The sequence below is a fragment of the Ciconia boyciana genome, chromosome 10 (genome assembly GCF_034638445.1).
Source record: "Ciconia boyciana chromosome 10, ASM3463844v1, whole genome shotgun sequence".
Taxonomy (NCBI): domain Eukaryota; kingdom Metazoa; phylum Chordata; class Aves; order Ciconiiformes; family Ciconiidae; genus Ciconia; species Ciconia boyciana.
Genome location: NC_132943.1, coordinates 699,627 through 724,182, shown reverse-complemented (window position 1 = coordinate 724,182; position 24,556 = coordinate 699,627). Strand labels below are relative to the sequence as shown.

The 24,556-nt window shown below is 42.8% G+C and overlaps 1 protein-coding gene and 1 long non-coding RNA gene across 3 annotated transcripts in view; both read right to left on the bottom strand.

The window, feature by feature from the left end:
* ACVR1 (activin A receptor type 1) overlaps nt 1-24,556 on the bottom strand; it is a 72,776-nt gene that overhangs the window by 46,270 nt on the left and 1,950 nt on the right. The window lies entirely within an intron of this gene.
* Nucleotides 12,071-18,351, bottom strand: LOC140657644 (uncharacterized). Its single transcript, XR_012044416.1, has 5 exons — nt 17,568-18,351; nt 16,724-16,813; nt 14,878-15,043; nt 14,314-14,435; nt 12,071-14,157 (listed from the first exon to the last, which is right to left on the bottom strand). It is a non-coding gene; the product is annotated as an uncharacterized lncRNA (long non-coding RNA).

The window sequence follows — 24,556 nt, the reverse complement described above, 5'->3', positions numbered from 1 at the left end:
ATTGCACCATGGAACAGCTTTCCTCTGCAGAGCCTGCACACAGCAACATCCCTTAAAAATGCTCATTCACTAAGTTACTGCATGTGGTTCACTGATCGTGTCATCGCTGTGAGCATCTTGAAAGTAAGGTATGCAATTCCACACGTGCAAAGAACCAACTACACATGGTTTCGTTTATACGGGCAAATTAACAGATACGCATTTGCAAGCAGTTTCATGAGACAGTCAAGTGAACAGTCAAGCGTGCAGTAGCTTCATCTTACAATATATGCGCCTGAGGCATTGAGTAGGTATCAGTTCAAGACACTGTTAGATATACATGAATTGTTGTGGCTTCTCACAGATTTCATATATAAACAAAGACGTTACTTTATTATACTACATACATTTTATTGCTACACAGGTATTATTACATGGCACACAGACAGTTCCTACCAGAGGGGAACACCGCATTCTGTAATTGCCATGAAAAAGGCTCCATTGCACAGCTGCAACAAAGTTTCTTGGACATTTTCCCCTATTAGAAACAATTCTGAGTTGTAGACAACCTCAGGTACCGCTCACTTTGCTAAGGCCATGCCAAGTGCCCACAGAAAGTGGAGACAACTGCCATTAACAGCTGGTGCCTTAATTTGTGCTGGGGCCTTGGGCATAAGAGGCAAGCAAAATACCCTTTCAAATCCTGCTGCAAGACACTTTTCCCCCTAGAATTATTCTCTCAGAAGCCAGTATCTGCTGTCAGATCTCAGCGCAGAACTTCCGATGAAGATAAGAACTCCCTCTAACCTAAACGGAAAACCTGGATTTATCCACCAGCTGTGAATAAGACCCAAACACAAATACTTTCAACTGACAAGTCATCAGAACTTGCCTGTAAATGCTGCTTCTGCATTCTTTAGGAAAAAGAAAATAACCACACAAACCCAAAATGCACACAGCAACAGCTACTTACTTTTAACTTACTCAAAGTCTACCTCTTTGAGAGTTGGCCTGCTTTCATCCAGCTAGCAATCCTTTATTTATTAAAGATTTTATCTGGGCAGTATGCGATGAAGGAGTTCAGGGAAGAACACACTTTCGCAGCTCGCAGGCGTTTCAAAATTGCCTACCAAATACTGCTTATATCACATCCTGGGCGCGTCCATCTTGACAGGTGACGAAAACAAGAAGTATAGGCAGAAACGCTGAGCTTAATTCATATCTGCACAGAAAGGGCATATAGTCTGACACAGGATCAGAGTCAAGTTTTATTCGGGTATGGTTTCACAACCAGTTTGGACCAATCTAAGACACAGCAGTGCCAAAACTGGCTGTCCAACCAAATCCTCAGCTCACTGCCGTCACTCTAAGCAGGCTCTCACCCCTCCCCTTGGCCGCGGCGATCGCAAGGCCGTGGGGTAAGCCGGATCAGGCCACAGATCAGGCCACACACTGTTCAGTCTTCACTGTGACGAAACGTGCGAGGCTCAGCCCGGCAGTGCAACGTTGCCAGTGCTAGTGCAGGAGAGGTGGTGGGAACACAGCTGATCTCAGACAGGCATCCCTTCAGTGGCAGCAAAATGTTAGGTTGGTTTAAAAAAAAAAAAAACAACAGAACACAAGGCACACAAACAAAACACCAAACAACAAACAAACAAAAAAATCACAGTGAAAACACACCTTCAGTCACTACAAGAGAATTAGCAAGACAGACAGCAGCGTCTTAACAATCGCCCCCCTAGCTCTCCAAATAAAATACACTTTTTAGAGAAAAATCCTAACAATCTGCCAAGTAAAGAACATTCCTCTAGGGTTTTTTGTTTTGTTTTTAGCCTAAAACAAAGCTCCCATTTTTATTACTCACTTTCACTTCCCTTTCATCAAGCAATTGCCAGCTCTCCCTCCTGATACAGGCGTGGCTCAGCAAAGAGCCCTCCCGGCAGGCTGGTCCTTGCCATTGCGTGAGACCACTTAAGAGAAACTGCTGGTGTGTCCCCAAATAATACTTTGCTCTTGAAAACCTAAACACCCCTGTCAACCTCGGGAAAGTTTCAGAAGGAAGCCTGCAAGACAGGATTGCAGAAGATCTCTCTGCACTGCAATTTCACCAGATGGTCAAATACGTTACCTCATCACATTGGACTGAAACCAGGTATCAAAACCGCTGCACCTATGTCAAGCCCCAGGGAAGTCCAAGGTTGTGTCACGGCTTGCGTACACTACTGAGATACCGAATATCCCCACACGGCCCTGTCCTACGGTTTAACTCTTCCAGAGAACTGCATTATAATCTTAAAAAGCTGCGACCATTGAAGTTACGGTCTAAATGAGATCAATTACTATTAATCCAAGATCAGGATTTTTAAATGCTTTTTATTAACCATTTAAATATTACATAGATTGCCTGTTAAAAGTTTCTCGTGGAACACTTCAGCTAACACAAAACAAACATTTCTGAAAACAAATCTTTAGCTTCAGTCTCATCAACAACAGTCCTAATTTTTCCTCAAAATGTTCAATTTTTTTCTGGTTTTCCCCTCTTTTTTCTTTACACAAATTTCAAATACTCATTTCTTTGCCTTGGGTTGTTTTTGTGGGTTTTGGGTTTTTTTCCTTTAGTAGAGAAGCTAGGGTCTCATTATATGATGTGAACAGCATTTAAAGACCATCTCTCACTCTGGCAAGCCCTGCTGAAAGATAAAAATACAGTCTAGTTCCTACAAGTGTATTAATTAAGCAGTGTCTCACTAGAGTCTAGTTCTGTGTTTTCACATATGCAGGGACCTTAAGAGGTGCAAATGCTTTTTATTTTCAGCCTCTGATGTTATCAGGCCAGTAAGTGAATTGGAGGAGCTGCTGGAAGCTCCCTCACTGGTGACTCCTTATCTGTGTGGGTATTTCACCACCAGTGAGGACCCTCATTTGCACATCAGTAATCCCAGTGGGATTTTGCCTGCCTGGGCAAATCTGAACCTCTACAGTTATTTTCACAGGGTCGTTACCACAAGAATACCCTACTTAAACCCCTTAGCCCAAGCATCCTAACCAGAATGCAACTCGTGTATTTTGATAAAAATTAGCTAAAAATATTTTTTAATCCATTTCATTGCATTGGCAGAATAATACAACTGCAGCACAACACCGTAAACACACAGCCGTTCCGTACAATAAAGCCATCGAGTCTACAAGGGCGAGCAGGACAGGAGAGCGAGACGTGCAGAGGAAGCATGCACGCCGCTGCGGGCTGCAGCCCTACCACGCGTGGGCACTGCTCGACGGCGAGGGGGACTCCGGGAGAGCCAGGCTTTACACCTCCGGCTCACTGCTCACAGACTACGCTGGGCTTCGGACAGCGTTCTTCAGGAGTGATGGGTTGCTACAAAGTAGGAAAGGTTAAGGGACACAAAAAAGTCAGGTATTCATTTTGCATGCCACTTAAAGCTTAACTGCTCCCAAACATCAGTGAGCCGAAGGAAGCCAAATACAAATTAACAAAATATTTTTAGAACAAATCAGACTGAGAACAGAAGTTCCTAACACTCCATAGGCACGTGTCGCTGAACAGCCTTTCATCTCCTCAGATTCTTTCATTAACTATTACTTTGGAGTCCAAAAAGCTGAATGCAGTTAGCAATCCAGAAAAGAAGGAAACACCCTGCTGCATAAGAAAGTAAAATTCTTCAGAGATTGTATTACACCACCACAGAATTTTAACAATATTGTTCCACAATTTGGTCTTGCCTGTTTGGACAGGCCAGAGCCATGTTATTCTGTTCTTAAACACACAGTACAGACAAAACCGAGTTATATTACAGCCATGGTGGTCTGCAACCTTTCTTCTTCCACTGACATTACGCAAATTGGATGCTACTGCACAGAGGCGTAGAGAACCTCATTAAATCTAGAAACATAACATCAGAAGGTCAGTCATCACTCAGATGAACGTAACTCAAAGCTGAGTTTAAGGAGCTAGTAAGGTAAGGAACAGTTGGGTTCTTCTCCATCCTAGAACTCTCCAATGATATTTCTGTCCGTCCCCCCCACACCAGCGACATTAACCTCCAAGTTACTTGTGCTGCTGTTCATACCACAGCTTTACCCTCTGTTCTCACCTTCCGCCATGATCCTTTCCCCTTACTCTGCTCCAACTCCCTCAATGCATCCTGCAAGCTGTCCTCCTTTTTCACCTGAGGCTTCATAAGGCTCCACAACCTCCACCACAGGTCTCTGTTCCACTCACATCTTACCTGTGGCAGCCTCACCTTCCAACACTAATCCAGCTAAAGTTCAAACCTGTGTGCTAAAACAGCTTGAGATCTTTCTTTCCAATTTACTCTGTCCTGACGTTCCTTAGTTGCCGTTTTAGCCATGTCTATCTTGATCCCACAGACAAACATCTGTGTCCCTCCTGGTAATGGAATTACCCTTTCATAGTCACAGGGATGTTCATTATTGCCATACTACACAACCCTCAGTGTAATAATCGAGCATCTTGTTACCTCTCCCTAGGTCAAATTTACTCAAAATATATACAGCTCTGACACTTTTTTCCAGAGCTGTTATAAGTGGTCCCTTTCCACCTGTTTAGCTGTAAGCTTTCAAATTCACGCATCTCATGTGGCCTTGCCAAACCTGACTGTACTTGTGTATCTTCAAAAAACTGTTCCATATATTTACCCAGACTTTTGTTTCAATTGCTGCTACAGATGCCAAAAGCAATCAAATTACTATTTAACAGCTAAATTACTGCAGCTGACCTCGCACATACTCCTAGCTGCAAACTGCAAATGTGAAGTAAAATGCAAGCTAAAATTCTCTTTACAGACAAGTCTAGCTTTGGATCTCCCAATGAAGGACTGCCTAAGAGTAACTCACCTATGATCACATAGAAACAAAGCCATACTCTCTCGATTAAAGTGAGCTTATGACATCCATTCACTGGAGATTTCCAAGGTTCAACATCTCCACAGAGAGCATCCAGCCATGACTGTTAATGTAACAGACTGAAGACAACAAGATAACCTTCACCAACTGCTTTTGAAAAGGAAGCGCCCAAATATGCTTTGGGTCAAGAGCTATCTTCACTAATGGGAAGTGATGGAGTAAGAGACCATTCTGAATAGGATACAAGAAGAGAAAGCGCTTGTTCATACAGAGTAGGTGACCACACCACTTTTTTTTCAGTGTCAGGAAGCATTTGGCATAAAGCCATTCTCCTCTGAGATGAGAATGCACAAGTTAAGGAGTGAATATACTTCCCACAAATAACCTTTTATGGAAACTGTTCGTACAAAAGGGGCAAAGAGCATTGGCCAAAGGCACAAGGAACCGAATTTTGGATGCCCTGGGTAGCTATTGTCATCAACCTGTCGGCACAGATGATAATACTGATGAAGAGGTCCAACAGTCAGTATGAAGAGGTTTCCATGTCCTTATTGCTGCTCAGTGGAAATGGAAAGCCAGATCGGTCAGCACGGCCAGATCTACCTCCACAGGAATCTGTCAAGTTTTCACCTATCTCCTGGCCAAAAGATAGGCTCTTCTGAGTTTCATGCTGCAAAACTTTCCACTCAGAGAAAAACAGCAACAAAAAACAACCTCAAGTTCTCACCAGTGTGGATCTAATTCTGAGCACTCCAAAGTTAGCAGGAATATGGTTGCAGAGATAAAACAGTAGCTGCCATGTCTGCCTATGAGCATTCAATTAGGCCAGGAATCACCTTAGCTTCAGCTGGACTAGACGCTAAGAAAACCACAATAAAATGGACTGAGACATCCAAAATTATTCTCAGAAAATAGGCCAGACTGGGCATGAAAACATCTGGGCTTGGCTTGAATCATGAACCACATGAGCAAGACACCCCACTGCTGCCTGCGGGCAGCTGAGCGAAGGAATGCAGAGCAGCACAAAGGTAGGCAGCAGGAGTCTCCTACACTCAGATTTTCTTTCTGTATCTTCCTCCAGCAAACATATGCAACAGCCTGTTTATTCTGAAGCTTTTTCTACAGCCTAGTCCTGTAGAATTCCTAAGGATGGTGTTTCTGGGGCGTCAGGCAATGCTTACACAACCACAGCTGGTCAGCCAGCCAGCTCCAGGCACGTACGCCCACCTCTGTGGCAAAAACAAGGCAAAAAGGGTTAAATCATTACAATCCTAGCCTATGTTAACATGCACGTCCAACTGGCTAAGACTGTACATGCTCCAAGTATCTCCTACTCTGTTACACCAACGTGCACCAGTTCCCTCCCACCCACCCAAAACACAAAGCCAAACCCTTGTTTCAATAAGTTACACAAATTGCGATGTGGACAAGTTTATCCCAATTCCAAGCAGCAAACAGACAAGACTTCAGATACCAGAAGAGCTGTAACAGCTTGGCTCCTCTGTAACTTAGATGAGTCAGCGTCAGCACTATTAACTTTTAGCTTTACAGTATTAAACAAGGCAAGTGAATGGAGCATTCTTACAAGAACTGCTCACCAAGGTCAAAAAACCCTGAAGGACAACTATGCCACACCAGAAGGGACAGGCAATGGGGGAAGCAGGCCACTGACCAGAAACTGCTATTTCCTAGTCTCAACAATGGAAAAAGAAAAAAAAAATATTAAGGCGGAAATAAGCAGAACTGCAGCAATCATTTAAAAATAAACTGCTCATACATTTTAGAAATAAGCATGACAGGAGGAACAGGTCAGGAAGACACACAGGACACAGCATATCTATATATTTAATATAACAGAACATGGAAAGTGGTTATACTATTATACATATAACCTATAAACTACTACAGGAAATTGCATTCCTGGCCACCATATATACTTCTAAAAAGCATTTCAGCCGTTTTACTTCAGAGTGGATTTAGCCTGGTCCCTGTACTGGAAGTTGCTGCTACCACATGTGTCTCAAAGCCGTCCAGAAGAGGCCGAGACCTTTATGCCCACGTTTTGGGATGGAGCACATTTGGTACACACCAGAAACAGAGCTTGCAGCTTAGTTTCCTCCAGAAGGAATCCAGCATATGCATGCCCAAACTGCTCTGCAAGTCGCAATAAATGGAGCTGATCAGGGGGATGAGCTTCAAAGACCACAGTGGTGCTCCAAGACAAAACTCTGATGTAGTTCAGAGCCATAAAGCCACCTGACCCTGAAAGTGTGTTTTACCCACATCCCTTCAGCCCAGCTTTGCACCCCCACCCAACATCCACAGTCAGCTACTGCGAGTAAGCAAGCAGGACTCTAAGGTGTGTGCTGGGAGGGGGGAAGAAAGGGGGCTAATAATTAATTTTTAAATGAAAAAAGGGGGGCATTTGCACACCCGAACAAAACACCACTGCTATCCAAGTTAATGTTTAGTTTTACTTTAATACTTTTCAGCCTGTGCAGCTGTCTCCTCTTGCAGTTGGCACTGGTCCTTGCCAATCTGGGACTTATTTCCAGTGAAGACAGCATTGTTTTATTGGCTACTTAGGCAGCACATGCACCATTAACAGAGGTTTTATCTCTCCATTTTCCTGTCAGTACAGAACCAGCCAGTCTGACTGTGTTAACATTAAGAATGCTTATTTTTCCCCTATTCACTATCTCCAAGCCAAAACAACATCTGGAACTTCAGCTTGCCATACAAAGAAGAGAGACAGATTAAAACTGGAAAAAGCTACACATCAGCTTCCAGAGCTTTATGTTTCTGCTTTTATCCAAGTTTCCCACATGTACCTTCCAAAACAGCTCTACTGGGAGAAAAAACAAGTCCCTCATACAGACTCCCAAACACAATGTAAAGCCCTTTCAACTTCAAAATAACCTCAAAAAGGATTATCAGAAAAATAACAGGAGCAAAACCAATACGAAAGTTTAGAGTAAGAATTTACCATAGCTCTTTAAATAAAACAAAGGTGACATACCAGTGACCTAGAGAAGGAAATTAAACAAAAAATATTACTGGTGTGTGTTACTTGATAAAGTAATGGAAAAAAACCTGGCGCCATTTCAGCATACATGAATGTCCCACTTTAACAGACAGCTGTCTCCAGTGTCATTTAAGTATGCTTTTTGCTTAGATCATGTTCAATGAATCATGAAAATCAATACAGAGAAAAAACATAAAACCACACTGTAGACATGCACAGAAATCGAGCATGTACCAACTAGCACCAGCCTTTTCTGGAGAAAGACGTGCCAAATAAACACAGACTAGTTTTTCCAACAACAGTTATTTAACTCTTAGTAGTTAATTAACAGAAGTCATGACTACTGGTTATTTTCTAACCAGCTATCACACTGAAGAGAATTACGAACTTAAGGCTTACCACCAAAGAAATACTCTCCCACTTGTTTGCCTGCCTTCTCCCCCCGACAGACGGCACACCTAACCTTGACGAAGACCTGGCTTCCAGCCCAACACACACACGGCTCCCTGCCACGGGCACGCGTTCAGCACAACTGGGCGCTCCGGGAAAGCGGAGCCGGGCGATCGTGGCAGAGATGTTTTCCACCCACCGCTCACCGGCAGCGCCCACCACCAGAGTCCAGGGCTCCCGGAGCACTGTGCTGCCTGCTCCAGCTGCGAAACCCATCCTCGGTCCTCGCAGGAGCGGGTGCACTGAGCCAGCACTGTCTCCCATCCCTGCCACGGTGCCAGCTGTTTCTGACAGCCACGCTGCTGTGTGCTAAGTAACGAATGCTGTCAGAGAAGGAATTCTCATTTCTGTAATGCAGAGCCCCCCCTAGACAAATTATACACTTTATAGTCCTGGGCCGCAGGAAGCTGCCTTGCTGCTGAAGTGCTGCCAGACGCAGTATTTTTTCATCTGACAATCAGGTAAAATGAATTTGAATGACCAAAGCAGAATAAAGTGTACGTTTTCAGGACCAAACAAAACATGTGTCACTGGTTTCTACATCTAGCAGCAGAGTTTTAACATGACACAGAGTAGAAACCAATTAAAATAGTTCCTGTTGAACAGAATCCATTGTGTTGCAAGTGGAAGGACAGAGTGCCAACCACTACACTGTACAACTGTTTTAACAAAGTCTCATAGCAATGATGGTCAGCTTCAAATAGACATCTTTATACCCAGCTGTTGCCTATTCTCAAGCCATCTACTAACTTATTAGGTATTTCCCTTTTGAAAAGAAGGATTAACTAAAAGCAGTAGTACTCCGAAGCACTGACATCGCAATAGCTTCCCCACACACCCAACCCTGCTAACAGCAGGCCTGTGCCATCAGCCAGTGCCCCCTGCCACTGCTGTCTCCAATCCACATCACAGCCAGCCTGGCACTCCAAATAAAGCTAAGCACCGGTGAGCAAACAAGGAGATTAGATAAACACAGAAATTACCAAAACATCTCAAAAGCTCCCAGAACTGATGGAATAATATGAACTTACTTGACAGTCTGAGCTAGTAAAAATAAAAGTCATCCCTACTGATTCATGCAACAGTCATCTGCCTTTTGTTTGTGTAACATTCACCATGGACATGGATAAGACTGCATTCGTTTGTACCAGAGCTCTGGGCTTGAACTGTCTTGCTGTTGTCTGATGGAAGGGACTTCCTTCTATCCTGCTCCCAATTTTCAGAAAAGATCATCTAATATTCCTCATGGATTCCTGGAGCAAAGATAATCAAGACCAGGGCTAGCAGAGTTAGAAACTAACAAACCAGTGAACCGCTACTGCATGAAGGTCTTTGTTTGATGGTATAAATGGTTCTTCATGAAAAACAAACCTGACCAACAAAATCTTCTCTCTGCCTAGAATTTTCCTGAATTAGAAGAGCAATGCAGCATTTTCTTAATATCTAGTTCACAACAATGCATTAAACTGAAATTTAGCTACCTACAAAAGTTACATGGCATAAATCATTTAACTAAGAAAAGGACTTTGACTTCTCCTCTTTTTCTATTCCCTTACTAACACCATGAGCATTTTCACTCACCCCAAGTCCTTCAAAGCAATCATTTTCACTCCATTTTGTCGGACCTCCCCTGTCCTTCACCTTCACATCTGCCTTCCAGTCCATGCTCTCTCTTTTGGCCACCTTCTCTTCCGGCCATCTTCTGCACCAGAAGAATTTCACATATACTACCTAGCAGATAATTTTCAAACACTTTCACCTTGCTTACAAAAGGATTAGATTGAACTTGTGCTAATGTCAAAGAATAAGTTAAGGGAGGCAATAAAGAGTGGTGCCTGCAATATCTCCTCCTCCAGCCATGTAGCTGGCAGGAATGTGGACCCTGGGGTCGATGTCATTCAGAGCACCTCAGCAGCAGAATGCTAAGAAGAGAGAGGCAACTGACTGCCTCTTCCACCCTCACGCTTTTTTTATTTTTTTAAAGTAGCTTTTATAACTGAATGCAGTGCATTATCTCAAACTACTTCCTTCTAGCTGGGATCAACACCTTTTTTGTTCCCTTTTCTCCTGTCAGGTTCTGGAGGGTGCAGCCAGGGTGCCGGTCAGCTGTGATCTTCAGCAACGACACTAAACATTCAACAACACAGCATCCAGGTTTTGGTGAAGACAAGTGTCTCTGGACACAAGTTAACACTGATCCACAGATATAAAAACACTACTCAAGAAACATAACTACTAACAACAGATCTTTAAATAACAGCCCTTGTAAGAGATGACTTCTTACCTGCAGCTGTTGAGAGGGCCATGTATTTCTGGGCCTGCAGCAGTACGTTACCTTCCAGTTCTCCTCAAGCAGCAATTAAACTATGCATCTCACTGCTGCACTCAGTCTGTTTTCTTTCTTTCAAGTCCTGCAACTGTTATACCTCTGTATGACCAGAGGTAGACAATCTCATATTAGCACCACATGCAAGCCAGAGAGCATAAGGCAGATCTTGTCTACAAACTGCTGGGAGCATGAATTCTGAGCAAAGGCTCTCCTCGATGGTCTGTATTTGACCATACCAACACAGCCTTAGCTCACCTGTCACCAGCTGGGGAGGAGAGGGTAAGAGACATTTGAACAGCTCTGCAATCGCCTGTGCAAAAGCCTGCGCTGCCATCACACCGCGACACAGGCACCAGCAGCAACGCCAGCTCAGTGCAGGCAGCCTGAGCCACGGTGCAAAGCCCAAAAACACGGAGGTTCCCACAAGCAGGACTGCAAAGAAATCAAACAGCTTCAAAATAATTTTGTGGTAAACTTCCTAGGGGCAGAGTTGCCAAACTCGCAATTCTGGGGAAGGTTGTACGAGCTAGGGATCTTTGCAGGTCTGCACTGCTCCCTAGGAGAAAACAATCCCTGGCCACCTGAAAACCCAGCCAGTCTGCACAAGCTGCTTCAGGCAAGTAACACCGCATAGAATTATTTTAGCACTATACAGAGTATTTCCATCCTTCCTAGACTGCTCCAGTTCTCTGCACCACAGCTCTAGGGTCTGAGTTATGCCACACTGGCATTAGGGAAATTTTCTTATAGAAGGGTAAAGGTTTCTTTGGACCTTCCGCACCACTTTAAGACTTCACTTTATCTTCATCCCCTTCCTCCTGTCTCCTCCCTCAAATTCAAAGTCTTATTCTCTTAGAAATGCATAAAACGACAGCGACATTATTTCAAAGCCCTTCATACCCCCAACCCTTCTCGCCTCATGTTGGATAAATCCAAAGAATGAATATCCAACATCCCTCAATACAGCCACACTCCCCTTTTGCTGCAGCCACTTCACTTGAACAGGGAATTCTGTACTCAGGATGGATGCACGGGATGGAAGTTTCTTTGGGCTACTACCATGAAAAAAATAGCTACAGAAATGCAAGATAAACCATACTGAGTAACTGTGTGAGCATGATGATTCAAAGAAAAGCTAAGCAAAATTCAAGGTTAAAACACAAAAACAAAACACCCCCTACACCGTTTGGAATTTTACCTGGTTTTCTGAAATTTTCAAAACAGCATTTTACATTTGCACAGGTGGAATATTCATTTCAGGTTTTGGTATGTATTTAAATGTTTCCAAGTTGATCAAGGTGATTTAAATTACCAAGCTGAGTCACAATTTAAACAACCAATTTCACATCTGATTTTGCACTTATTTTTTGTTCTTTTCTAAAGAAAGGTTAATTATGGTCCAACACAAATGAACATATTGTTAAGACTAACTAAATACAGACTTTAAAGACCATTTCCCAGGGAAAAAGGCAGTCTTGTTAAGAATAACAGGGGACGGAAGGGAAGATGACTTTTGACTGTTATTTGAGAGCACAGTGTGCTGGCTGGCAGCAATGGGGAGGGACAGCCCCCAAAGTTACTTCTGCAACTCTCTGCTTACCCCAACCAAGAATTCAGGCAAAAGAGATCCAAAAAGTGCATGGAGTAATGGACGGCGAGAGAGAAACGGAGCAAGCATGCTGTGAGGGGAGCACACCACCTGGGAAGGAGGGGGCACAACCATGGAAGGGCAGCGTAAGGCACAGCTGTTCAGGAAGGTCTGCTTTACACTACATTTGGCATATTTCATTAACCAAGCCTTAACCAAAGCAGCTCTATGCCTGTACTTTAATATCCAGGAACCCACGTTCCTAGTTTTTAAAGTTCACGTTTTACCGTAAGAGAAAGCGATACATTCGTTTTGATTATTCACTCCCTTACAAATAGAGTATTTGAAAAGTTTACTTTTAATCAGAAAACAGGCTTACCACAGCTTGACTGTGCTAATTATGCAAGAAAAATTACCAAAATATTCTGCTATTAAAGCCCATTTATTAGTCAAAGGACACCGTACCTGCAGTTACTGAACTGCATTAACCAAAACCAGCCAGTCGATCTTGTTGTCTGGGCGACCTGGGGGTGTGCGGGGGGAGAAGGTCGCCCTGTTTCTCAGTTCGTAGATGAGACAGAAACACGCTTTTCCGCTTTCCGAAGTCCCAGATGACTTCCCAGCTCTCAATCCACCCGACCAGCGGAGCACAGGCAGAGGTGCCACCCGCCCGGCCAGGCGGCAGGACCAGCACCCGCGCAGCCGGCCTGCCACCGTACCTGCTGTGGGTGCTCGCCGCCTGCCCGCTCCGATCCCCCTCGGCAGCACACACCCATCGGCCTGCATACCATCTTGAAGTGAAAGATTTGAAGAACTTTTTAGGAATCTCTGAAATGTCTTCGATTGGGAGTGTTTAATCACCTTTAAATCATCTTCATTACGCAGCTGGGGCAAGCATTTAATAAACTAGTTAGCATTTACTGTGGTTTTTTATGAAAAACAACAAGCAAACAAAAATACAAATTAAATTAAACCCAAGACAGCTCAACCATTTAGGTTAGTTTTAACTTTTATACTTTAAACACACAACAGCAAAGGTGAAGTCTGTTTCTTCAGGACCTCAGCCTCAGTATCGCTTCAGGGATGGGTCAGATCAGGGATTAAAATCTCATTATTTCCTCAAATTCTTCCACAGAGGTCTAAGCTTTAGCTTTCTAGTTTCTAACTCAATTCAGAGTAAAATCAAATGCTAATTTTTTTTGTATGTTTTACATGGAAAATCTTTACTATGTTCATTTATTTTATTTAAACATTTAAAATTACTTGCAACTGAGAAGATATTTGTTTGGTTTGTAAGAAAATGGCCTTTCAAGATCAGAGAATCAACAGAATCACCTTTTAACATGTAGATACTTAAGTATTTCCTCAGTGTCTCAAGAAACTGATCGAATACTACATGTCAGAAAACCCACTGTACTTTTTTCTTACTATGTGAGAAAACCCACTTTAATACTAAGCTATAACTCATGGTTAGCCATACAAGCCTAATTTCTTTCCTTTGGTGCTGGTTTGCTTCCTGACACAGTAGCTACTGTAGCCTTCTTGAGCAATAATTATTACCCAAAAAGAAGATAACATATTAAGCATACTTTTATCTTCAGTTGTTAGAACAAAAGATGATTGCATATCGGCTGTAATCCTAAGAACAATTTGAATAAAAACTATAAGCTGCATCAAGTTGTCAACTAACACATTTAACAGACATCTTTTTCATACAATTGTGATATGTAAATTGAGAGCATTAAATCAGACATTTTTGGCTTGTTCAGCATTCATTTTTTAATTAATATGCCATGACGAACTGAATCTGGGACATTCCTCATCCTCCTGGGACATTCAGCAGCGCCGACAGAGCGCACACAAGCCACCCTACGGCACTTCCACATCTCTGTGCAGAGCCACCTGGAGCACAACACAAAGGACAAGCAAACCTTCAATATAAAGCTAAGACAAACATTAAACTAAAAAAATGAACTGTTATTTATGCACTTGTTACAGGAAGGCTGTAAGTCCAAAAGATGAGCTACAGAGAAACTGGAAAAACTGTTCTCAGAGCACCTTCAAGAGCTAAGGATAAGCTGGCACATTTTCAGTACGCTACATATTTATGTGCCAACTTTTACAACTGCAGCGTGTTCATTTTCAGAAGAATCGCTCTCTTCACATAAAACCAAACACACCTGTGGGACAGAAACAAGATCAATCATGTCAAAAAAAGCCTTAACATTTTTAGAAGAATATTTCAGAACTTTGAGGAAAAAAACCAAAACATTTCACATCCTTTCACACTATTGGCACACCAAACCCTCAGAGATTTCATTTTACAGCTAATTGTTCACTTCTGTTTGCGGTTTTGTTTTAGCGAGTTTTTTTAGTTCATGTTCACATTGGTCAGCATTTTAGAAAGTGTGCATAGAAAAGATTTCTAACTGCCATGCAAGAATTTAGCAGATGCTCACCAAGCCCTACTCCTTCAAGGGACCTTGAAGTTCAACCTGCAGAGCGTCATTGCCAGTGCAATCCGCACAAGGGAGACTGCAGGGCCTCCAGCCTTTGCACCATGCAGAGCAGTCCCCTTGCACCCCCCACGGACAAAAAGCTGTTAAAAACCCCAGTCCTCACCATGTGAGATGTTACATGTGCTACTAGGAACTGTTCAGGTGAGACAATCCCGAGTCAAACATGCAATCCGATGCCATCACATTTCTTCTGACTCGCCACCAAGAGCCTTATCATGGTGCCATGGTACTACAGCGTACCAGGTAGCGCATCAACTAGGACATGGAAACTGCAGGGTAAACACCAAGACACCACCTGAAGTCTCAATGAAATGTTTTCAGCTACTGTTTTACCCATATTCACAAAACACTATGCATACGCACAGAGCTGAACAGCACCAATTAACAGCTGATAAGCAATAACTTATTTTGTTATGGATACTCAGCCACATGCCTGGCCTTTTGCCATTAACCCCTCTCACAGTGACACATAAAAAGTCCCATGAAGACTGCCGAGTGTCTCTTTCACCTCTACCCCCACCAATTACTTGTATCTGTAAAGAGCGCCAAACTCCATCTCAGTTCTCCAGAACTCTCCTTAAAGAGGCCTGACAGAAGAGGAGACCTTCACTCCCAGCACATGGGTTCTTCACCCTGTAAACCTTGTGACCCCAGTGTGAGGGTCACTTCCAGTTCACAGGCATTTGAATTCCAAGCTGAAGACCCTACACAAAGTAGGTCACATTGGTTCTCCAAGTTCCAGGCTGGTTCCGGTCTCACTTCTACAGGCAGTTGCCTACACCCAAATTCTGTGGTCCTCTTTGCCTAATATTCCCTCAGGTCTCCTCCAAAGTTTGTTGAAGGAGGCTCCTTTGCTGTCCCAGATTCTCCACAAAGTCCTCCAATTTCCCCAACTGCTGTGAAGTTCCACAATCACATAATCCTACAAAGAAGTCCATCCTGTTATGAATCCTTCAGGAGCAAAAAGCACAGAGAGTACTCTTCAGGGAAAGGACCATGTGCTACTCTCAACTGGTTAGCGTAAAGAAAAAAAAAAAAGAGCCTTCTCCACTCACCCTGAACTATCAAACCCCAGCATTCCTACCAGTCAAAATCTATTAGTTAGGCTCCTTCCCTCCCCAGAAAAAGGGGGGTTTGCCAATTTGTTTTGCTTTCAGTCATCTTGTGGCACACACATGGCTGAAGAAGGCATGCTTCTCTTTCCACATTTTCCATCACGGCCAGGAAAAACTGTAAATCTCCCTCTTCAGAGAGGGAACCTGATGTTTTCTTCAACCAGGTCCCAAAGGAACCGCCAAGTACCAAGAGACAAACACCACAGTCTTTCAAAAGCTGCAAGGTAAAGGCTTCCCTGCATCAGGAAACAGCCAGGAATGTTTCTCACTATTCCTTGCGGGAACAGTGCGGGCGCTCACAGGAAACTCGCTTAGGCCATGCAGGGCCTGACGCTGCTGAGCAAGAATGACAAGAGGACGCTGTGCAGAGGAACAGTGGCCTCTGAATTGCATCTACTTCACTTCTGAATAGCCTCAAAATATAAACAAGCTCTCAATCACTTTCTTTCGTCTTCATCTGCCACTGTGTTGACGTGCTGCGGCTCCATTAACCCAGCCTTGCGGAACAGCTTCAAGTTAATTCACCTTTTCCATTTGCTTTAGTCCACTCCCCAGAGCTCTATATCCAGTAGATATTTATTTTTAAAGCTAAGCCAAAACCATTCACATGCTAACATTTCAGGGCCTTCAATACTCTTGTTTGCATGCAGTAGGGCCTCTTTCAGAATAAAGAGCATCCACTTTGGGAACTAAACCAACATAATTATAATTGGTCTACATGTCGAAGTTCTGCAAATCCCCAGACTGGGAATAAAGCAAGTTTTACTCTTAGCGGACCCCTTGTCAAGGAAGGCATAAAACTGCACTGCAGACTCAGAAACACCGATTTCTCACCAGAGACTCCAGTAACTGCAGAAGAAAACTGACAGCTTCTAAAAGCGAGGTTGGTCTTCTGGCTCATAAGCGCACATCATTTTGGCCTTCCTAATGGAGGAACAAGATAAAGTTCCCTCAAAATCCTGGACATTGTTGTACATTAGAGTCCAATAAATGTTTGATTTGAATGTCTAACCAACATCCAGGATCAAATCCCAACTAAAAAGATGAAGTCAAAGACTTTTCCACTCATTAAAAAACTGCCACTTTTGCACAAGGCATGGAAATACCCTATTTCTTTCAAACAGTATTTTAATGGTACTTAGGCTTTTATTTCCATAACTTAGGAACAGTCATATTGATGCACTCATTCTTCAAAATATTATTTGTGTCGTAAGGAACATGTATGGAGGGAAGGGTCTAAATAGCTTCAGATTTTAGAACAGGTTTTGCAGAACAATTATGCACAAGTTTGCTTCAGAGGTATGGACATGAGTCTTACAAATGTGTAAAATGCCTACACAAAGACAGAAAAAACACCCTATTGTTTAGGCAAGTTGGAACATGTTACTCATTTAAATTATTCTCTACTAAAGGCTGATGCAAACACGCCAGGTCCACAAACACACACAAAAGTGTCTACGTGGCATTTCTGGCACATTTGTAAAGGCCTAATTGACAATCAACTAATGTGAGGTTAAGAGAGATAGCAAAAGCAAAGCCAAGGAGTTGTTCAAGAATTTAAGAAGTGCACAGTCCCTACAACAGAAGCCAAGGGGCAGGATCCACAAGAACGGACATGGAGGAAAGACACATTTGAAAAATAGGAAGCCACCAGCCATATTCCAAGCTGCGCCTTTACCCCATGATGCGGGAATTTGCAGGTAGGAGCAACATAGCCCAGCTTTCTTCGCAGTCTTTTAGGTGGAGCTTTTTCTTCTATCCCAGTGACTTGAAATAACTTGCATGTTTCTTTCTGGACAGAGAAGGGTTCAAATTATGCAAAGATGTTGGAGAATAGCCAATACTCAAATTATTTAACCTTCTTCATAACCACAAAGTAAAGATGTACCTCTGCTCTTACACAGACTTGTGTTTGGTCAGCTAGTCTGGACAGAAAGGGCTTCTAAACTGCAGCAAAAAGACTCTGCCTGAGAGAGAGGAAGAACTACATCAAAGTAAGACTCTTCGCTACCTCTTCAGTGAAGACAGCTCCTGAATCAAGATAAGCAGAGATGGTTCCACACCACGTTTACGCCTAGTTACCCTCGAGATGAAGAGCGGGCAGAGTGAAAATTGCCATGCAAGCACCTTATCATCATCATCATTTCATTTGGACTCAGGACGCACGCAGGTTTTACAGTTCATTCCAAAAATACAGGTCAAGTGGAATAAAAATTACTTGGATCAATGCCCAATAAGTAAGAATGAATGTCCAGAAAACAATTTAAGCCTAAGTTTTCCAAATATTTACTTTATTTTTCTATTGTAATCACAATCACCAAAAGCACACCCCCCCCATTTGTTATTTTTTTTTTTATTCACAAGCATCAGCACTTTTTTCATGAGCTAAGAGTACATCTAAAATACTTTTAAATACTGGCACAAGTTAAACGGTAATAAAAAGTCAAACTGAAAATAGCTTTTTTTTTTTCAAATGCACAACTTATTTTAATTCCACTCCTAAGTAGATATGAATTAGCTAGTTTAATACTCAGGCTAGTGCACTACAAGTCGTATATCTTTTCATTCTGACAACAGAAAATAAGGAGTTGCACACATTATAATACTACGAGATTGACTGCCACAAAATCCATTGCCAAATCATCCTACAGCCTGGGATTTGTCCAGCCCATGCAATCAAAATCAATGTTTTAGCAGGCTGCTACACAGAACCACAGCTTCAACAGGCAGTTACACTCTAGCATCAGTAAAGAGTGTAATTTAACGGATTAAAAAACCAAAAACCAAAAAAATTACTCTTTATGAAGTCAAGAAGAAGAGTTTCAGCATGCAACATGGACATGATTTTTACCAATAATAAAACAACCTGCAAGCTACCATCTATCTTTTCTCTAATGTAACATGATACGGTTAATTTATTCTCTTAAACCAAACCATTATCTTTTCATTTTATTTTCTCTTTCAAGATTCAGCCTTAAAATGACTTAATTGTTGCAGTCCACCCACACAAACACAAGAGTCAACTTTATTGCAGTAGAGAGCCCTAAATAGCACAGTCTGGTTTAGGCTGACTAATACAAACACGCATTTTGTTTAATTTTACATTTGTTCCTACAGAGATGTAGATCTCATCTCTTCTACCTCCAATTCAATACTAACTGACATCGTAGGAAGTTATCCACTCCTAAAGGGCTAAGTAACACAGGCAGATCTGCCATCGTGCGCGGCATCTCATAGAGGACAGGCTGGCCGCCATGCTAGTCACAATCCTTACAAGAAGGAAGGACAGGCAGAGCCCGTGGTACAAAAGCCGTGGCGTGCGGAACTTGCAAAAATGTGTGTTCAAGCTCTCCCCAGTGTAACAACGGGGGCCAAGAGCAAGCAGGCAGCAAAGAAACCTGCAGGAACTCTTCCAGGGGAGTAGACCACACCAGGTCCACTCTGGCACCGACAAACCGGGCTGAGGCACTCTGCAAACAGCCTTGGTCACAGCCAGTAAACTCAACACACCCACGATGCATGCAAGTAAGGAAATCATTTTCACAAATATGTCGAGGTAGCACACAGTCCTCTGTGTCTGCCCAGCCACTCATACTCTCAGAGATCCCTCCTTAGCACCAGCATGAAAAAAACAAACCAGGAACCAATCTGGCAAAGACAGGCTAAAAGTTTTAATCAAATTAATGCCTTATCCAGTTCACCACATGGCCACAGAGATGACAGAACAGGAGAAAGAACAGCACATGGAAAGGGACAAGCATGACTACTTACTTCCCTGGCATTGGTAGCCAGAAAAAAAGCTTGCGCAACCACAGCGCCAACTGCCTAAAACTGCTCAGCCAGGAACCTCAGGCCATTCAGAGTGGAAGGTTGGAGGGGCCTGCTGAGGCACACCGACTCATGAAAGCAGAGATCAGCAGCTTGCAGGACTTCAAAAGGAAGCCACTTCTAGCCTCCAAGCTATCCACCCAAGCAAAGGCAGCTGTCGAAAAGCTGCCAACCTGCTCCTACTGTTACAGGATACTTGCCAGACAAACAGCAGACCTGCAATTAGAAGAGGTGTTTGTTGGCCTCTCTTCTGCATCTTATTAGCAGAGAGGTAAGGTTTGTAGTCAGAACAAGAAATGCCTGACCTCCAGTGAGCTTAACTAGTTACAACTGCCCTGTAAGACGAGGAAGACGTCCTCCTACCAGTTTCTATTCAACTGAGGACGATCTGCGGCTTCAGCATGCTGAGAAGGAATGTTCCAGGTTCTTAGGACAGAAGGTTAAGAGTTGCAGCATCATCTCCTCTTCTGTAAAAAGGCCTAGAAAATAGCCGTTGGTGTTCCCCTCCACCATCTCCTACCTCCATCTCTGTTCATTTCAGACAAGGCAAATGAAGAGTCCAAAGTCTGCCTTGCACAATCACCAAACTGGAGGTCTTCTGTTTTAATAAGCTTTTCCTAATCAAGCCATAGTCTTCCTTTTCCTAAAACAGACTTGAGTTAATTTACAACAAGCTACAGACACTTCCATATGCATCTTTTCAGAAGCACTACAGGTAGCAAACAGTAACGTGGTTTGACACTGCCAGGAGCATTTCAAAATGGGGAGATGCACTGACAAAAATGACTTCTGGGGATGAGCAACCATTTAGCTGCCTTTTCAGGTCAACAGGAGAAACAGAAGAACAACAAGATGTACACCTAACTCAACAGTAGCCTGCTGACTCCAGAAGAGGCTAGTAGCAGATGCTTAGGAAGAAGGATGAAGAAGCATAAGGACACAGCATGCAAAGGTCATTCTTCCACCCTCCTCTGCTGCCCAACGCCATGCTTCCCAGAGGTAAATTCCCAAGTCCCAAACTGCATCTGGACCACTGCATTTAGTGGTCCACCCACAGACCTATGAACATATCCAATTCCTTTCTTAAAAAAAACAAAACAAAACACACAAACATACACCAAAACCACTCTCTTGAATGTTCCACTGCAATCATTCTATAACTTAAACGAGCACCATGCAAAAACTATGTTTTTTTAAATTTTAAAACTGCTGATTGTTGACTACACATGGTACTCCCTATTTCTTACATAAGAAATAATGTAAAATCATCACTTCCCATTTACTCGCATTTCAACTGTGACTTTAAGACCTCTATAATATTTCCTTTCAAACATTTCTCTCCTCAGCAAAAGAGTTAGTTTATTTAGACATGCTGCATCTATACCACCTCACAAAGCTTTGTGGAACAAGACTGAGCCAACCCCATGTTAAACTAAAACGACAGGTCCTGAGCATAAACTGCCGATCTGAAGGACAATGAGTTATCTTAATTGCTTAGAGACTTATGGTGCCTTTGTACTTGAACAGAACAGAACACGACCACTTGAGATGAGGGGCATTGATCTGGGGGGCTGTAGAGGTGTTTAAGAGCTGGTGGCACACTAATTTGCAGGCACAAAGAATGCAAAACATGTTCTAACCAGACCTGGGCAGAATCCTCTGTCCAACATGCCCTGGGATCCAGCACGCTGCCAGGCATAGCCACCATGCCACAGAGCAAGATTCACGGCCAGTACCGGTTCAGCAAACAAGGTGGAGCACTGACAACCAGGATGAATTCAGCATGAAATGAAAGAGCAGATCAAAAGAACCCTGTTTAAAGACGGGATCGTATAATAACTGGCAAGGACCATGATGCAGCACCTGATGTTGACTATTCATCGGCAGATGAATCATAAGGTCAGTTCTGGTCTTCCAGGGGAAACTCAGCATCTGAACCGCTAGCAAAGAACACCATCACATTTCTAAAATACATTACTACTGTCTTTCACATAAAGTAGTAGTAACGTACTTATTTCACTAGGAATATCGGCACACCCTTGATGATGCTTGTAGAAAACGGTTAGCATCCCACAGAATTAACGTCAAAGGCTAGATTCGATGCTACTTTATAATCATAGTTAGCTCACTGTAGATCTTGGTATGAGAGTAAAATTTTGAGAGCGTGTACTGAATACCAGTAAGACTTACAAATGCAAATGACTTTGAAATAGGAACCTGTGAACACTGAGCTGTATACACGTAATTGCAAAAGACCACATTTTAAGGAAGGGATTATCCATCAGCTGAAACTGGGTCACATGCATACTCATGGTCCAATATAACAAAGAAAACTATTTCATTACAACTACTTATTGCTATTTGACTACACTTTTATGCTTTTGAAAGCATTCATCTAAAACTGTGTTTTGGCTGCAAACATAGCAAAGAAAAAAGGAATTTCTTGAAAGCATTTCCATGGAATTCCACACATTTCATCATCAATAGCATTTTCTAAACTCATGATCCAAAAACATTTTGTAAACTTGTGATATCAGCTTTCCAACACTGCTAAGAAATACTACCATTCCTTATTTTACAGATACGTACAGACATGTAAAAGATGTAAATTACTTACGTCCTTAACGTGTAGTCACTGAACTTGTCTACAGCAGGATTTAAAAGGTGTGTTTTTAGACAGTGTTGGATACCTTTGTAACTAACATGCTCTTAAACTGTCTCAGTCTTGACTACCCTCAGGCCTCAAAGCAAATAAACTATCCCCTAACACAAGCGCATACCCTCATCCAGGCCAACCTGCAATCCACCCCAATGGATCTCCATGAATTCTCATACACAGAGAGGCTGGAAGAGAGCAATTATCACTCGGAAATCTACTGCATTTAACACCAGCACTGTAACCTTCTGTAGCTCTATATAGCTGCACAGGTGAGTGGGCTAAGTTTTTAACCTGTTTATACACAGTAGAAGAGAGAAAAGATACAAGAGCAGATACTGAGATGCCCATTTGAGAGTTCAAATACCTAAGAATGCAAGTGAATTCAAGCAGCTTTCTTTTTTTTTTTGGCAGGGACGAGGGGGCTAAAAGGGTGCCTAATTATTTTACAACGGCTGTCCCTAGATCCTATTTTAGCATCAGGCTTTCATTAAATTTAAGCATGACTTCAGAGTACCAGCTGGCCAAAAAACCCAAAAAAACAACAAACACCACAAACACAACCCGCCCACAACACCCCACTGGTGTTCTTTCCCCTGCCTATGTTCTCTTCCTACCCCAAGAGCTTCTTCGCTGCTAAGGAGCTCCCTGCTTTCTCCCTTCCCAAGAAGCATGCAGCTTTTGAAAGACCAACGCAAGGACAGAGCAGGGGTTGAGAGAGAGGGTGTTTCTCTAAACGATTTTTATCCCTCTCCCAGACTCATTTGCATCCCTCCCAAATAAGCTATTTGATGCCTCTGCTGTTGCTATGTCTGGCAGTTTTGCCAAGATGATGCAAGTCTCCATTCCTTCCCTGCTGGACACAGACTGAAGACAGGCAAACAATGCCATGCCAAGTTATGTTGCCACATGCCTTCCCGTCTCCCCCAGCCCTGGCCACCAACCCCTTTGTTTTCCCTTACACCTGCACTGGGACCTACCGACCACAGTCAGGCTGCGGGCAACTACAATGTTATCTGTGAAGAGTAAAACAGGAAAATAACCCTCTCTGTAGGCCTGGGAAGGCATAAATTTCATTTGGAGAGCTAGCCTCAAAAACAGATGAGTTTTGCAGGAAACTGCTATATTTAGCCCTCCCCTTTCACCTCAGCTCCTCAACACATTCTCATGCTCCTGCAGAAGAATCTTTCTAAATGGTGTTAGAGGTGAGCTTTAGCGGGTCACCTCAGCAGAAAAAAATACAACCAACTTCATATATGTTAATATAGAAAAAGGTAAACAATCATCAGAATATCAAACATCCAGCTACTAAGGCATAAAAAATTATCATGTCTCAAAGTGTGTTAAATTGCAAGCTCCAAGAACATAATATGGCCAAAGGTACTTTATGAGTTAAGTCCACGGAGGGCGAGGCTGAACTTCTGCATGCACCATTCAGGTCCTCACAAATACTTTTGTAAGTAACTAATGCAGCCATAGTATTCTCTACAGAGAGTATAAACATTAAGTAACAACCTCAACAGCTATGCACCAAAATATTTCCAGTTTCCTAACATGTATATTTAAAAATAAGTAATGAGAAAACGAGTTAGCAACAGTTACTGTGCAGTGGAACTTATGCAGAGACCGTCAACGTCTCTGGAAACATCATCAGTACCAGGTCAGTAGGATTTCCCTTTCTCAGCTTGCAACTTTGAAATGTTTCATAAGACTTAAAACTATAAATATATAATACAGTTTTCTTCCCTCAGCCTGTTTCATTTAAATAACAGCCTCACCTTCTATAATTTTGGCCTAAATAGGGTTTAGACCTGTAAAAGCTGATTATTTACAAACTGAAATGGTTGAGGGGTGATCTAAGCCACAGCAACAGACCTTAAAGTTAGTCCTGAAATGGAGACAGAAGCAGACAAAATGAAACATACCTGTCATTACAACGTGAGAAGACAAATAAGCAGAGATTTACAATCAGTAACTACTCCCAAGTCCTGTGCCACTGGGCAAGGAGCAGCAAGCAGCACTCCCGCCCCCCGAAACAAGGCAGAGGAATGCAGGTCTTATCCCAGGCAAACAAAATACTGAGATGGAAGGCAAACCTCTCAAAGCATTGCACACACTTAACACCTCCGAGGGAGAGCACAGCGCATACAGGAACTTTTTGTTCCCTTAAAATAGATCTGTAA